The sequence below is a fragment of the Saimiri boliviensis genome, chromosome 10 (assembly GCF_048565385.1).
Source record: "Saimiri boliviensis isolate mSaiBol1 chromosome 10, mSaiBol1.pri, whole genome shotgun sequence".
NCBI classification, from domain to species: domain Eukaryota; kingdom Metazoa; phylum Chordata; class Mammalia; order Primates; family Cebidae; genus Saimiri; species Saimiri boliviensis.
This window is the reverse complement of record NC_133458.1, coordinates 121,216,150-121,233,822: the sequence shown is the minus strand read 5'-3', so window position 1 is coordinate 121,233,822 and position 17,673 is coordinate 121,216,150. Positions and strand designations below refer to the sequence as shown.

General features: G+C 39.4%; 1 non-coding gene across 1 annotated transcript; it reads right to left on the bottom strand.

The window, feature by feature from the left end:
- Positions 1–5,124: 5,124 nt before the first annotated feature.
- Positions 5,125–5,231, bottom strand: LOC120360925 (U6 spliceosomal RNA). The gene has a single exon (XR_005577307.1). It is a non-coding gene; the product is annotated as a U6 spliceosomal RNA (small nuclear RNA).
- Between the last annotated feature and the right edge of the window lie 12,442 nt (positions 5,232–17,673).

Below are 17,673 nucleotides of genomic sequence, written 5' to 3'. Positions count from 1 at the left end.
GAGAATATAAGAAATGATGCCTTGGCCACCAGTTCCATTTCAGGCAAATCATTTTAGGAAAAAGTACTTACAAAAGTCAGGGACTATAGGCAACTGAACTCCTTGGACAGTCTTAGTGGACTCCCCCACTGTGAGTCCATGTGTGCCCCATGCTGGAGCTCACTTTCTATCGTAGGAGCAGTGACATCACACAATGCATTACATTTAACTGCATTTTAAAAATATTTAAAATTCGATGCATAGTTTACTACAGAATGCCATGGATTGCAAGATTAAAATGTGTGCATACTAAGAGTTTACTTTAGGTACAGTAGTAATTAATTCGCTTAATCAACTGCAAGTTCTTCCTTTCCCCTGAAAGCATTTTGTTTGGATTCCACTGCCAGTATCCTTTTTTTTTTTTTAATTTTTTTTTTCTATAAGGATTCTTGGTTGTGAATAATAGAAACTTATTTAGACTCGCTTAAGTATAAAAATGAATGTTTCAGATGAATATTTGGAAACTCAAAGAACCAAGAAAAAAGACGGGAAAATAAGGCTTCTAAAACATGTAAGGTTCAAGCGATTATAACTAATAGCAAAGAAAAAGAAAAAAGAAAGACAGACAGATATAACCTAAAATATAGTCAAGACCATTGCGCAAGAATGGAATGTTTAGCACTTATTACCACATGACTCTCTGATTGCTGCTGCTGCTGCTCTTGTAATACTGAAGATTCTTCTACCATTATGAAAAAGTTGATCATTTTTCTACCTTTATGCCACTCCTTAGAGAGTCATATTCCCAGGCAGACTGCATCTGTCTGTAGCCCCTAAGTCATGGGCCCACCCTCCTTGCTAAAGAGTCAGAGGCAGAGTTCTGCCTCTTCATAAGACTTGCACAATTGGGTAACACTCTGAAGCAGTAATGGTGGGTGTCCCAAACAACAAATATTCACTACAGTTAATTTATAGTATTATTTAATCCAGAATTGTTCATTTGATTCTTTTTTATATCTTCCCTTTATTTGTTGAGATCTTATTCTTTTGCAATTGTTTCAAGTGTGTTTGTAATTACTCACTAAGCATTTTTTATGATGGCTGCTTTAAAATCCATGTGAGATAATGTTAACATCTGTGTAATCTTGGTGTTGTCATCTGCTAATTGTCTGTTGTCATTCAAGTTGGAATTTTTCTTGTTCTTAGTGTGACAAGTGATTTTCTATTGTATCCTGGACATCCTGGGCATTACGTTACAAGATTGTTGATCTTATTTAAATATTCTGTTTCAGAAGTCTTCCTCCAACACTAGACAGGTGGTGAAAGAGGTCTGTCTTCCTTTGCTCCTGCCGGCTGTGGTGGAAGCTCAGGCTCTCCTCTGGGCCTCCATTACCACCCCAGGAGCAAGGAAAGTTCCTGGTTACTCTCGATTGGTGATGGGATTTCTGGTACCATGTATTTCCACACTTGTGAAAGCCCTCATGTGGTCTTCCATTTTCTCTCTACTTAGCAGTCTTTTTATGTTTGTTTTACATACAGTGTCCAGGGGATTTTACTGTAATTAGTGGGAAGAATAGGTTGAACTGGATCGACTCCATAGTGTACCTGAACTAGAAGTGCTCATTTATTTTCACAAAACATTTTCGTATATCTATCTAGCTACATGTACACATATTGCATATATAAAATATTTAGTGCCTTGTGTTTATATGTATATACACACACACATCATATATAAACATCACATTTTGCCATATTTTTGTGGTTATATATATATATATATACACACACACACACATATATGCATTTACCATAGAAAATATGCCAAAATATTATATATATAATATGTATATATACCAAATGTGTGCATATATATATATTATATATCATATATCAAAATATTTAAAATATTCCAAAATATTTTCAATATTTTGGTCTGACTTGAACTAGTATTTTAAACCCATGTCATTTTTTTCCCACTACTGCCTAACACTATGTAAGAATCTAATCTGTTTCTAAATTAGATATCATATTATGGTACAGGGATTTTTGCACATGCAGTGACCCCAGACTTTTCAAATTATGAATGACTTATAAAATTAATTTCCTATTAACTTTCCATATTCCTCACAGTCCATCGAATTAAAAAAAAATGCAAGAAGCTATTATCTAAATTGCAGAAAAGACACTAGCTTATGACTGATGGTTCAAATAAATCCATTAACCTGCTATTACAAAGAGCAAAGAGAGAATGGGAAAGAGAGAGAGAGATAGTAAGAAGCAAGCATCTTTCCACTGTATGATCCAAGTAGGCAGTCAGCTTTAGATGACTTCACAACAAATACATGATGAATCACAGTGCTAGGATTTCTTTCCTGTTGTGAAATTATTTCCTCAGCATTCCATTTTAAATAATTACCCATCATCCACATGTTCTTTAGCACATATTTAGATTATACTGAATGTTGGACATTGCGCTAGCCAGGTGCTGGTGATACAGAAAGAAACAAACCTTTTTGGAGGTCATTGTGGTGTACAGCAGTCGTTCTCATACTTTAGCCTCTCAGAATCAAGTGGAAGCTTGGTCAAACACAGAATGCTGGGCCCTATCCCTTGAATGACTGATTAAGTAGTTTTGGGTGGGGTCAAAAAGTTTGCATTTTTAACAAGTTTCCAGATGATGCTCTTGCTGCTGGTTTGTGGACATTTCAGAAACACTTGTCTAAAGCATTAATAATCACATTTTGGTGTGCCTAAGAGTCACCTATGGCATGGCTTAAATAATAGTTTCCTGAACCCAGTTTCTGGAGATCCTGATTCAGTAAGTCTGAGTGGGATCAAAGGATCGGCATTTTAAAGAGCATCCAAATGAGGTTTTTGTACCTAGCTTGAGGATTACACTTTGGCCAGTACTGGAACGTGTTGGTCTAATGTGGAAGCAGGCATAAAATAAATATTCACATAAAAGTTATTTAATTTGAAATTTAATAAGAGCTAAAGGAAGTATAGGTGCTTTGAGAGTCGAGAGGTGAGCCCAGAGGAAAGACTATTAAAGTTATTTTGGAGAAAGCAGCAGACCCAAGCATGATGGATAATACCCTTTTCTTCAAACCTGGCCAAGAAAAGAAGTATGAAGGGAAATTAATCCTCCTATTCTTAAAAGTTTTGCACTGATATTATGGCAGCTTGTTACATGGTTATGAGTATGGTCTCTGCAGTAAGATATCACTTCTACTTCTACTAACTTACTAGCTATATGAACTTGGGCAAGCTGCTTATCATTTCTCTGCCTCATTTTTAAAAAATCTGTGAAGTGGGATAATAATAGTTCATAACATAGACAGTTCTATGAATATTAAATAGGTTTAAAAATGTAAAACACTTAGAAGGATGCCTGGTGGATAGAAAAATCTCAGCTCAGTATAAGTGAGCTATTATCACTATGGGCAGCAGATTGGAATCCATTTGTTAAAGCAGCATTGTGTTACATACTCATGAAAAAGCTGCTCAAGAGAGTTCTCTGGCAGTCACTTAAAGCTCTACTTTTATACACCTTTAATATGGAAAAGGAAGAAATCTGATAGCATCTTCCTTCATGAACAATAGTTCGGAGTAAACACCCAGAGGTCTTCCCAATGGTTAGCTTCAACGTTAAGAGCTATGGGCCAGGATCAAGCCGGTAGACACTTTTAAGGCTCCCAGAACTTTGTCTGCACATGGCTGCTTCTGTGATTTCTTCTGTGATTTTTAGTGATTAGTAGAGATCCTCTAAAATAGAAAGGCCTTATTATATCAGTATTCATGTATCTAAGGAAGGAAGACCTAAGGAGACAATGTTGTAATTGGCCAAGAGGATCCCTGAGGGATGGGGATAATGGTAGTAATTACAATGAGAAAAAGGAATTCCTCATCATGGAAGGTAGGGAAAGAGTAGAGGTCTGAACCTCAGGAGTAGACAGAGCCAAGGTCCATTTCACTGTGCTGTAGGAGAGGAGACCTGATTTATGCTTTTTGATATTCATGTCTCCACTACATTCTGGCCTCTCTTGCTGTTGTCTGGCCAATGGAATCTGAGCTGAAGGAATATGTGTTCCTTTAAAGTGGATGCAGTTAATTACCTGCTGTGCCTCCTGCATCCTGTTTCCCACTGTACTCCGACTCTTTGAATCCAAGGTGGTGAAATGACGTAGTGGAAGAAATCTGAATCTCTGAGCCAGCACTTAGGGAACAGTCATTGACCAGCGTCGGTCCATGACATGAGTGAGGAAGAAAATTATTAAGTAACTGAGATTTGGGGGGTGTACAATATGGCTATTTGCTTTATCTGGAAAAGGAATTGAAATTGATGTATTTAAGTGGAATGCTGCCACAAAAATCCCTAAAATAGGAGGCATCCGCTGAATAGTTAAATGGCCACCAGTAAGAAAACTGAACCAGAGGCCAGAAAGACCATGATCCTGCCACACAGAGAGGCAAAACATTTGACAAAATTGTTGTCTATAATAACTGAAGGGATGAGTCACATGTTTTCTGACTCTGCATGTGATTAGAAAGTGTTTTAGCTATTCATAGCGGTAATCTGCAATAGCTATTATTGGCTGCAGTTAACAAAGTAAGGTTCTAAAAGGATGAGCTCCAGGAAGAACTGGTTGATGAACAAGCAGAAATGAAAGAGAATAGTAATAGAGAAGGTTTAGGAATTTGCCAGCATTGGAAAAGATGAATAATAAAAGACAAAGATTAGAAATGCTTTAGTGATGTTATCTCTCAAACTATTAATAAATAACTGGTTTAATAATAATAGGAAACCTATTAGTATTTTACAAGGTATGATCTTCCCACTGATTACTCCACATAGCCTCAAGGTAGCAACCATGAGATTGAGAGAGGGAGAAGTGTGAGACCGGGGAAAAACAGAAATATGTGGACATGAAAAACTAGGCTGACCAACAAACTGAAAGTCCCAAGCTCTCGGGAACCCCTTATACCTGGTTAAATCAGGAATCGTGTTCACCTGTAAAAAGCCCATGTCTAGGAAGGCATTTGAGGTATGCCTACTGATATAGGGCACAGTAATGAAGTGGGAGGGGAATCACTGGAAGCAAATCAATTTATAAGTCTACTAAGTTTTTTTTTAATTATTAAAAAAATATAAAACCTTTGATTAATTTGCATGTCATCCTTGCTCAAGAGCCATGTTAATCTTCTCTGTATGGTTCCAGTTTTAGTTTATATGTTGCCAAAGCAAGCACTGTCTACTAAGTTTTTGAGGAAACCATATTGCTAGAGAAACCGCAAGGCTGAGCAGCCTCTGATTGCTGAAGACTTACATCCATCTTTGACCTCCAAACCTCCATAAGCAGGAAGCAGGCTTCAAAAGCTTTATGGCCCCCAAATGAGGGACTGTTCCCCAGCCCCCATTTTAGACATGGAGAAGAAGAATAATGGACAAGAAGGCTCGTCTTAGAAGGAACCAAGTACCCCTGAGGTTGGTGGACAATGGACTTCCGGCAGAGAATAGAATCAGAACATAATCAAGGCTGCTCCTTCTTCCCAAGAAAAACCCTTCTCATGTCTGCCCAGAGTAATTTCTTAACTGTGATGTTAAGGAATGTGGCATCATTGACTTCCTTTTTTTGAATGAAAGTTATGATGCAGTTATCTTTACCTGCCCCAGCACTGTATGTTGGGAGTAGAGAGGGGCCAATAATTTGTCATTTTTGTTCAAAGTTTGCCAGACCATGAGGAGTCACATCTGGGCCTGCAAAAATGAACCAGACAATGCCACAAATCCTGGACTTGAGTTGCATGCAGGGACTGGTGGGTTTCTGTACCATATCTTTGGGAGAGGAAGTGAACACTTTTTACATAATGCCTCTCTACATTTTCCAAACTTTTGGCAGTTAGGCTTGCCATGTGATGAGTTCCAGCCAGTAAAATGTAAGCAGAAGTGACTTGTTTACTGCTGAGTTAAGGTAGTTACATACCAGTGTGTTTTCCCCCCACGGAAACTCCCACCTTCTTCCCACAAAGCCCAAGGGATAAAGTTCAGGGCAAATTGGAATCCAAAAGGAGCCACAAAGTGGAAGAAACCTGGATGCCTGAGTCACTATGTGGAGAAAACACCAACTAAAACGCTTTATCTGATCCACATTTGATGTAAGTGATAAATAAATTTTTGATTGTGTTAGGCCATTGATAGTTTGAGATTGCAACAGCAGCTAGTATAAGCCCAATACTTTAGGAAAACATCTATTTGGTTATCTAATCTGTGAAGACAACTGATTCATTTCTCTGTTTTGTTTTCTTAATAAGCACAATATAGCATGTGAGTAAGAGATGAGGGGAAAGTGTGGAAGGGGGATTTGGAGCCAGAAGACAAGAATTTCTCTCTTTGCCTAGTCATGGGCATTTAGTAAATTAACATTTCCATGCTGGGCCATAAAAGTCAACGTGATTATTTTCCCTGACCCTGCCCAGAAGAAAGCAATCTCCAATTGTATACTCACTGGCATTTTGCTTTCAGGGATACTATTTTGTAATTGGGCTCGGTTCAGTCCTCCTGGTCTGAAGAGAAAATGAAGCACCCTACTTTAATGAGAGATGCTCTGTCTTTATCGCAAGATCCAGCCCACTGTTTGTAATAAACTCTGAAATCTGTGCTTGACAGGTACTGCTTACATAGAGAGCATGTCATGAAGGATCACAGAGAAGACGAAGCCTGTTAAAATGATGCAGTTTGCTTCTTCTTTCCACAAAGTAAACTCAGATTCTGGTTTCAGAAGGGTCTGGTGCCTTCTCCCTTCCCTACCAGATTTTCCTGTTACCCTTTTATTTCCTGTTATTTCCTGTTATCTCTTCCTGTTAAAAGAGGGAGACTAAGGTGACGGCTCCCACACCTTCTATCAAGACTGGGTCCAACTGTGAGCCCTGTGCTGCAGGTCAGGAGAAATTTGGTGTGTGAAAGCACTTTGCAATCTGTAAAGCTTAAATATGCATGCACGTTGTGAGGCAATGTGGTATGAAGGAAAGTAGAGGTTTAGAAATCAGCAGAGTTTAGAAGTCTCATCCCAATTCTATGCTGGCCATTTTACAGCTTGGTAATGTTGGGAATGTTTTCCAACCTCTCTGATCTCCAGTTTCCTCCACTATAAAATGGGACCTATAAGTCCTACAACTTAGGGTAGGAATAAAATAAATAACATGTAAAATACCTAGCTCAGTGTCTGGTAGATGTTGGTGCTCAATAAATGTGCAATTCCTTCCTTTCCCTTTCCTACCCACATGCTGTCCTCTGGGTAGAACACACAGATGATTCTTTCTCATGCCCTGCCTGCCTCAGTACATTTCTGGATGTACGGATCGGGACTTCCTGACTTAACAATTACGTAAACTCCATAGCAAGTATATTTGGCTGTGTTAGTACAAACACCTTAAATAATGCCTCAGTTCCCCTCCACCACAGACCTCTACTGGATTAAGAAAGAAAGAAGGTAACAGAATGGAAAGAGCATTCAGCTTGGTGTCAAGTACTGGGTACAGATCTCTTTTCCAGTCTGTGCACTGTAGGTTAAATTAGAAATCTCTCGAAACCTCAGTTTACTCAGATGGAAAATGTCAGTTATAGTTCCTACGAAAGAACTTTGTGAATTAAAAAAAAAAAAAACCTGGCACAAATATAAGGTATTTCAGTATGCTTCCAGGATATCTTTGCTTATTCTTATCACTATATGTGTTAATCCTGGCAAACTGCCTTGTGCCCCATGTGTCTTCCCCAAGACCTACTGACTTTGTAAGGCAAGATAGGTGCTTTGGGCTGGCATCCATCCATGGAATCACTTCATCTATCTTTGCTCTTGTTCAAGAATGTTTTGGTTTCACTTCATGCTACTTTAAAACAGCCTCATCTGAGCAGAGCACAGGGAGAAAGTTCTGTCTTTCTGTAAGATTTTTTTTTGAACATTTGTTTCAATTCTCTACCAATTCCAATGTGCTTCATATATTTCAGTTTAGTGAAGTCTCATCCCAATTCTATGCTGGCCATTTTACAAATAGAAAATCCTAAAAGTTAATATAGCGGGTATGAAATACAATGCATGAATAAGGTGTTTGAGATATTGTTACCAGGGGAGTCATCTGTTTGAAGTTTTTGACTTGACTTAAAAAGCCTAACCACCTTGATGTTTGTTTAAACTTGAATTCGATTCCATTAGGGTGTAACAGTACCGTTGTCTCACTTATATGTTAACAGAGTTTTATACATTTGAGAATATATTTTCTTACAGTCGGAGGCTTTCGGACCTCTGCTTTATTTCACAGCTGTCTACACTTGAAGCCACATTTTTGGACATCTACTTTTAATTTTCTTGCCTTCTGCTTCTTTGGAACCAATTCGTGTTTCTCCTGTAAAGCTATATGGAAGCTCACTTGGGGGGCATGGTACAAATTTCCAAAAAAGAACACTGAATTTCGAAAAGACAGTAAAATAACATTATGGAAATCTTATGTTCCAACTCTGCTCTGTCTCATTAATTCTCTCTGTGTGTTGCCTCGAGGATCCAAATCCTCTGCGTGCCTTCAAACAGGCTCTGTTCTCCTGCATTCGGTTTGGTTCTTGAGCATTTTCCTCTGCTGCCCAGGGAGTTTTCCCCAGTCCTTGGACTTCGACACAATGTAAGCTCATGTTCAACTCATGCTGCTGCTGCTGCTTCTTTTTTTCCACTTGGGTCTCCTGAGTTAAATGGATCTCACATATTTATCTCATGCCTTATTGCAGCTGTTACCACTTTGCTCCAAAAAAAATTTCCTCCTAGTCAACTACTTTGTCACTCAGGCTTATTGTTAGGTTGACATATTGTTCACTCCTATGTCTCCTTAACATTCTCATGTGTTGTACACAACAGCAGACACATTTGATGTTGTGAAGCTGCAGTTCTGTGTGGGAGAAAAAAAGTTAATTCCTAAATTTGTCGCTCTAAATGAGTGCTTTACAAGTCTATTCTACCATTACTTCATTTCTTTTGATTCTGTTTAAGAAGCAAAGAATTGTATATTTCTGGGGACTCGTGAAATTCTTTTATACAATGATATTTTAGAAAGAAAAATGTTCATTTATCAGTTTCCTTCCTTTACTTTCTCACATGTTTTCAAAAGCTTTGTTAAGGTGCTGATAATAAATGCCATGAAAATTAGCAGGATTTATTTTAAATATCTTGAACCAGGGAAGCTTTAAACTCACCACTTTGAGAATAATTCCATATTCCATTAAGCTTTTACTGAGGGGAATTATATCAAGTACCCTCAATTTTAACTTTTCTAGTTTCATTCTGTTATTTCTGGCTAGAAATTGGAGGAATTTTACCTTGCTGTTTATTCATAGAATTTTAGAACTGGAAAGAAACTTAGAGAATGTCTTCTCCATCATCCTGACTTTTTAGACACTAAAGCTCGGAGTAGCTGAGTGGATTGTCATTGCCACTAAATGTGTCTTAGCAGAATTGGAGCCAAAGCTCAGGCCTTCAGATTCCCAGTCCAGATCTGTGCCCTCTCTGATGCCCACCAATACACTGAGTATTTTCATGTGTTTTTGTCTAAGGTCTGTGAGTTTTTATTTTAGAATGTGCCATTTGGATGTGCCTCAGACTCACAATGCCTTAACTGTTTTAATTCTGCTTTTCAGGGTTTGGACACTTGAATGGACAAGGCTGAGAGGTATAGTCATTCATTCATCTGAGCCACAAATGACACTATGCTCATTTTGGTGACCTGGCCCAAGCACCATTCCTCGTATATATAGAAGACTCTTTATAAATATTGTTGAAGAAATGGATGAATGAAAAAAAGTCCCTTGTTTTACTCCTATGTTGTAAATTGAAAGCCAGGAAAAAGAAGGAAAAAAGATTTACTGCTATTAGTGAAAATATAATCTTGAAGCTGATTACATTGTTACTTGAAGTGGAAGTAACTTCCACTTGAAGTGGAAGTAACAATGTAAGAAACCATATTTAATTGCCAGAATAAAAGTGCTATAAAAGTTCAGAAATATCAAAACTAATAGAACCAGTGCCTATAAAAATACGAGGAGTGTGGATAGAGTAAACACCAGTATATGTTGTGGAAAATAGGAAATACGTCTGGAGTTTAAAGTATGCCTTCTTGACAGATAAAATGAGTAATAAAGAGTAACACTACTTTCAACAAAGAAAATTGAATGAAAACATTGAAGAGAGAAAGAAAGCAGAAATTAAGTACACTCATAAATAACAGATTCACAGTATTTAATGTTTTTTAAAAATGTAAATCATTTTATTGTGTGGATTTTAAAAGCATCTCACCAATGTGCCTTGAGGCCTTTGTCTCACTGCTTAAACCTGCTAGGTAGGGAGAATAACTTTCCCAATGAACTCTTTTACTAAAACTAGATTCTCATCAATTCTTATAAGTGAATTGGTAAAGGAAGCAAATGCATTTCCTTACTATTGATTCAAAAGATAAGGTGACTACTTAACTCAAAAAACAGTTTAGATGTGATAGTTAATTAGGCATCTCCTGAGAGAAGACTGAATATTAAACAGCATCAGTACTAAGGTTTTCATTCCTTCAGAATTGGGCTTTGGGTTATACCTGAAGATATTACATGCCCCATCTGCAGTCTTAGACTCCATTATTCCCATTTGAAAAACTGTATCCCAATACCTGCTTCTCTTTGGGAATTGAGAAAAGGCATTGGTGAAAGTCAGAATGCCTGGGCTTTGATTCTGGTTGTGTATCTTAAACAATTAAACTTCTTGAGGCCACAATTGCCTCATGTGCTAAATTAGAACTATATTACAAGGCTACTTTCTGTCAAGATTTATGTATTAGGTAAGATTCTTAGATTTCAAGTAGCAAAGGAATTTATTGAAAGACAGTATTGGAATCTAGAAAGAAGTCACATTACCAGGCTTCAGAAGAGAAGACCCCAGAAGATCTGAGATTCAGAAGAGCAGGGGACAACAGCTCCTTTCTTCATTGGATACTTCCATGGGGATGCATGTAGCTCCTTTGTCACACAACTTCAGGTGCAACTTCCTGGAACCGAGTATCTGATTGGAGGGCACTCAATCCCTGGATAAGGGATGAGCATCTAACTCAGGCTAGGACTATCAGTGCTTTCTCCTTAGAAGTTGAATTTCAGGAAAAAGAGCTGGGAGAATAGGAAGGTAATGATACATATTTCCAGGAAAGTCAAGTCTGTAGAGCTTAAACACCAAGTCCAAAGTCTTAGCTCATAGTGACTCTAACATTTTTTTTCCTCGCCCAGGATACATACACTTTCACTAGAAACTGTAATCAGATTTTGCTTTTGGGAATTCTCCTTCTTTCATCAGATAAAGGCTTTGGGGATGTTTTAGTTACCTATTACTACAAAAAAGCAACCCTAAACTTAGTGAAACAGAAGAGTTCCCTGATCCCCCTCACAAGACGTGCAGCGGGGGTGGGGAGGTTGTGTGGGGAATGGGTGTGGCTTACCTATTCGGTCACCCCCATGCTCAAGCCCCTTGCTGGAGGAGGAGAATGCAGATGGACAGGTGAAAGAGCCCAAATGGGCATGTGTTACAGTGTGCCCTTCTAGCCTTGCCCTTCGCAAACTGCTTGAGTGTTAACCAGCTCAGTGGACCCTATGTGTTTCTGCAAGGGCAGAGGGCCAATGTGACAGCTTTCTGTTTCCTGAGCTCTTGTTCAGCGTCCCAGAAAAATCGGGTCACACATGGACTGGAAAGATGAATGCGGGACTTTTATTGAGTGGTGGAGGTGGCTCTCAGCGGGATGGATGGGAAGCTGGAAGTGGGGGATGGAGTGGGAAGATGATCTCCCCTTGGAGCTGTCCCCCATTGTCGTCCCCAGGGGAGCTCTTCCATGTGTTCAGATGTCCCTCCTCTTCTCTCTTTCTCTGCAGCGACCTTCGGCCGCCCAGTTCGTCTGCCTGCCTCCTCCTCTCCCACCCGCTGGTCAGCTCTAGAGCCTGAGGTTCGGGGTTTACATGGACACAAAATAGCGGGTGTGGCAGGCCAAAAGGAAAAACAGGAATGCCTGTTCTCATTGAGGGCCTTGGAAATCTAGTCTTGAGGGTGGAGCCTTTGCCAGGGAACCACCCTCTTCTACCCAGTATTTCCCTGTCTCCTGTCTATATCATTAGCGGTTGGAGACAAAAACTATGCCATTATTTATGATTCTTCAAGTGAGGAATACAGGCAGGGCTCAGTGGGGACAGCTCATTTCTGCTCTTCATGGTGTCAACTGAGGAGGCTCAAGTGGGGTTGGAGCATCCAAAATGGCCTCACATTTTTGGGAGCTAGAGATGAGCCAGAGAGTCCCAAACCACATGTATGGTTACTTTCTTCTCCTGTTCTATCCTGTTTCTTCATCCCTTTAAACTAACCTCCATTTCAGGCTCTTCCTCTAGAGAACTCAGCCTAAGTCCCTGGGCCTCTATATTGTCACCTGTACATGAGCAGTGTTGGGCTAAATGGCCTGTTGAACTCCTTCTAGGTTTGAGGTATGAGGCTCAGGATTTCATGAATTACTCTTTCCTGCCCCTCTCTCTTCCTCCCTGAGTGAAGGGGGAGTATTTACCCAGATCCTGCAATTCACAATGTTGGTGGGTAGTAGAAAATTCATAGGCTTTCAAGTCATGCAGACATAAATGACATAAATTTACTTCTAACCCTGGGGCCTTGAACCTGCTATTTAATTTCTCAGGGCCCCAATTTTTTGGTCAGGAAAAATGGGAGATATCTGTATCTATCTCAGAAAATTGCTATGAAAATCAACTGCAGTAAAACATTTGCAGCACAGATAGAGGATCTGGTACCTAGAAGCAGCTTAATGAATATTCCTTTTCTCTCCTTTTGCCAAAAGGTGCCATCCTTCTAGGACTTTATTACATTCCCCTTGGGACAGAATAGATCACAAAATTTCAGTACAATGCATTTTCCCATGATGTGGCTTGACAGTAATGTTGTTTAAATGATGTTGTTGGAGAATACAGTCATTTGGTATAAAGTGTCAACAGCTGAGATCTGACCTCACCTCTTTACCCAGGGCTAAAGTAGGGACCCAAAACCCAAGATTCACTAGCGTGTAAAGAAATAAAAGTTATTAAATGTCAATATTTATTTTTCAACAAAATCACAGAATTCAATAAGGAAAACATATGAGAGAATGGATTTTCGCCTTTTTTATATTCATTAAAAGAAAAACATAGACTATACCAATACCACCCTTATCTCCATTCAGGTTAATATGGCTTGGCTGTGTTCCCACTCAAATCTCATCTTGAATTGTAGTTCCCATAATCCCCATGTGTCATAGGAGGGACCAAGTTCTTGTGATAGTGAGTGAGTTCTCACAGGAGCTGTTGGGTTTATAAGGGGCTACCCCACTTTGCGAGGCACTCATTCTTCTCCTTCCTGCCACTATATGAAGAAGGGAGTGAAACACACAGGCATATGTGTAATTGAGTTACATATTTGTGTCTGTGTCTACATGTCTATATACACACATGTATCTATTCAAACATGATAACTTATATGCATGTATATGTGTGTGTGTATATATATCTTACATGCATGTAAGGTATGTATGTATGGTATGCATGTTTGAATAGATATGTGCATATATAGACAAGTAATGTATATATATATGGTATGCATGTTTGAATAGATACACACACACACATATATAGATATACACACACACATATATATAGGCTTGATGTGTGTAAGTGTATGTGTATATGTATATCAAAATAGCACTATGAAAAACATTATAGCAACTTCCCATTTACCAATACACTCTCCTGAAGCAAATCCAGCCAGTTTCCATGATTCTAGGTCACCAGTCTGATTTTTCATCCTCTTCCCAACTTTCCTATATTTTCTTAGAAGAGTTTTCTTCTAGCTTCCAATTGTAGTGAATAAGACACATGAAGAAAAAATGCTCAGCCAGATATTAATGTCTGGGTGATGCAAATAAAGATTAGCCTCAGATATGAATGTCTGATCTTCCTCAGATAGTAATGTCTGAGGCTAACCTTTATTTGCATCACCCAGAAATGGAACCTTTGATCCAGCCAAACTAGATAAGCTCCACACCTCCCAGCTTCTGGATTTTACTGTCAATTCACCTTCTCCCTAGATGGCCTTCTCCATCCGTTATTTGTGGGTTTAAATCCTACTTGAGTGTTTAAAACCTTCTCAAGTGACACTTACATGACTGTCTTTTCTGACCTGAGTTCCATGCCTTCTCTTTGTATTTTTTATGGGACTTGCCGTATCTTCCAGGTGCCAGTGGCTTCTCCACTTGCCTTACCTACTCCTCCACAACTATGGTAAGAGCCCTAAGCCACCCCAACAACATAACCAGCCTAACTGATGGGGAAACAAAGCCTCCATATTCCAGGTTCATTTCTTTTTATGTTTAAGCATTACAAGGAGTGTTGAAAAGGAACAGGAAAAGGAATGTCCAAGGAGAGGGACAGAAGAAGTTTCAGAATCCACCCACCGGGGGAGAGACAAGAACCTGGGAGGTAAGACTAGAGAGCTACTTTATCATTTTATTCTATTTTATTTTATTTTTTGACTTTTATCCTGGCAGATGAAACAGGGAAAACACAGCAGAGAGGACACTAGCTAGAAATACATGAAGAAAGAACTTTGCTGAATTCCTAGCCTCTGAGTAACTGGAAAAGGAAGAAATCCATCATTGGAAGCACCAATTTACTCAACACTTAGGACATGTCAGCCTTAGTACGAAGTACTTAACATATATGACCTTATTTCAACCTTAAAAAAGCATGGATCATCATTAATCCCATTTTGAAGATGAATTCACTGAGGTTCAGAAAAGTTAAGGAACTGTCAGTCTCTTAGTTTAAAAAAAGCAGCAAGTTGGGACTTAAATGTAACTTTATGAGCTTCTAAGCCCATAGTCTTAGCCATTTTTTTACACTGACTCCCAGTGGAGATGGTAATAGCAGAGGCTTGGCAATATTTCCTGGGAAGGCTAGGGAAGGGAGATAACCCAATCCAGGGAACAACCTGCAGCGGGACACCTCACCTTGCTGCATCATTGTTGGAGTGTGTGTGTGTGTGTGTGTGTGTGTGTGCGCGCGCGCGCGCGTGCATTTGGAAGAGGACAGGGTGAAAAGGAGAGTCCCTGTTGCAGTTCTGCCCTGAAACCTTTTCAAAGAAAACAACTACTTCCTGAAGACATGGCCCAGGACACATCGACTGTGGCCAGTGAGAAGAAAGTAAGAAAGTTTGGGACTCAGCTGTACCCACTGACAATGGCTATCAGGTAATTGGCCCCTTCAACAGGGAGGGAAACTCTGGCCATGAAGACAGGAGAAATTGGAGTGTCACTCATATAGAGAAGGTGCCAGCCCATACCTGAGCAGGGAGCCATGGACAGTGTGAAAAATTGAGGTCAGGCAAGAGCCATAGGCCTCAGAAAGCTGCTGGAGAGAAGGGACTTGGGGAAATTTTGGTTTCTGACACAAAGTTGGTTAGAGGGGGAGCTTCAATCACTGGTTTTGTCTTGTTATTACCATTTAAACGGTGCTTCTCCATCCTTGATCTTTGAGCTTCTTTTGCTGAACAGGATCTATGTAAATATCTCTATTAAAAGATGAAAACCCCTATCCTCCCCAGGGCTTACTATGGCATGGAAGAGAATAAAGATTCCAGTGTGGACCCCTGCCTGTCTTTACTGCCTTAGGTCTACTGCCTACAGTCATGATTGGGAGGAGGGAAGCCCATCTATTTTGAACTGATCCCATCCTAAACATTTGATTAGAGATTTAAGAAGTTTCTAAAGGAAAACTAAAGTGAAGAACCAAGAGGCTATTCACACGATGCAAGAAAACATAGTGACAATTCTTTTACTATGAAACAGAAGAGATGGAAGAGGATGAAACACAGGAGTGTAAGTGACCATCCCTAATAAATTAACAAGAATTCCAGACTTTTGGTCAGCTGATATGACAGGGATTTGGGACCCTAGGACATGGAGAAAACAGAAGACAGGAGAAATATCTTAGCAGAGAGAGCAAACGTGGGACCTCAAACAGTAAAGACTGGGACGTAGGGAAGAGGGTGCTGCCAGTGAGAGTCTGTTTCTAACTGTGAAAGCTGATGAACTGAAACTGTATCACTGTATGGTATTGCATATAAGTTGTTTCTAATACTGTGTGTTTGCAGCGTGTAGGAATTTCAGAAACTGTAAAGTCAAATGTGCAAAAAATTTTTCATTTTTTTTTTCTAAAATGAAAGTTAACTTTTCTCTTGAATCCCTGTCACCTGAATCCCTGTCACCTGGGGCTAGAAATTTAGTCTTATTCAATTTCATAGCCAAGAGAGGAAAATCATAGTTTTACCGTATTTTGCCTCTCGCTAGATATGCCTCTACATTTCAAGAGGCTTATGGAGCCCCAAAGCATCCCGAGAATAAGACATTTACATCCATTGGATTTGCATTGGGCTGCAAGTAAGAGAAACCCCAATTAATCAGTGATTAATGGGATATAATTTTTTTTATATAATAAAAGGACTAGAGTCAGAGGGTCCTGGTCTGATATGATGGCTCTCCGATGCTATTAAGAACCTAAGCACTTTCTATGCTTCTGCTCAGCCATCACTGGCATCTTAACTTCATCCCCACACGTGTCTCATGTCACTAGGTGGCTGCTCCACCTCTGGCATCTTGTTTCCATTCCAGGAAGAAAGAAGAGAAAGTACAAAGAACCCCCCCACCACTGCCGGCCCCACCCCACCCGCCGCAAGGCACAGGGGTACATGGGTAGCTGAGTCAACACCTTTTGGGAAATTTTTTCCCAAATTATGTTTACATCTCAATGGCCTGAGTGGTATCAGATGATCATATCTAGTTGGAGAAAAGTTGGAAAATGTAATTTTAAAAAACGGTTTCAAAACAAAATGGTTATCTGATTGCAAAGAAGAGATAGTGGGTATTAGGCAGGAAACAAGCAGTGTCTTTCACAGGTGTTACATTCAGTCTGCAACATCATCTTTTGAGATACAGTTTCTCAAATCCCCGGTCTCTATTTTCACTGACATTTACTTTTCTTCTCCACTGAGATGCAATGGTCCAAGAAGATAATGGATTTTGTGCAGAAGACTGGGTGAATGGAAGGAAGATATAGTATTGCTGATTTGGGCGTCTAATATAAGAGAAGACAAAAATGCCCATGTTTCGAAGGCTCTTATTTGAGTAAGTAAAGTCTCTCTAGTGTTTAGGCCATACTCTGCTATTGTTACTGTTGGGTCCCTGGGTACTCCGGCAACATAAGCAGTTTACTATAAGCTGGAATAGAGCTAAATCCCATGGAAAATAAATTGCTTGCTACTCTCAGATAACTTTTAGTATTTAACCTCAAAACCTCTAACAACACTCTGTAAATTCTCTGTCTTTGAAAGCAGAATCTTGGTGATATTCTTTTGTTCTGGGATGTGAGTTCCTTTGGTCAAAGAGACAAACTCATCACTCATATTCTCCAGCTATTTCAAAGCAGGTTTTCAGATAATTTACAGATAAATTAAGGCAAGTGTTTTTTCTGCCCTCTGTCAAGATGAAACCCTGATTTGAAAAGACATAAATTATCATTCTTTTTAAATGATTATCAGTCAACGCATT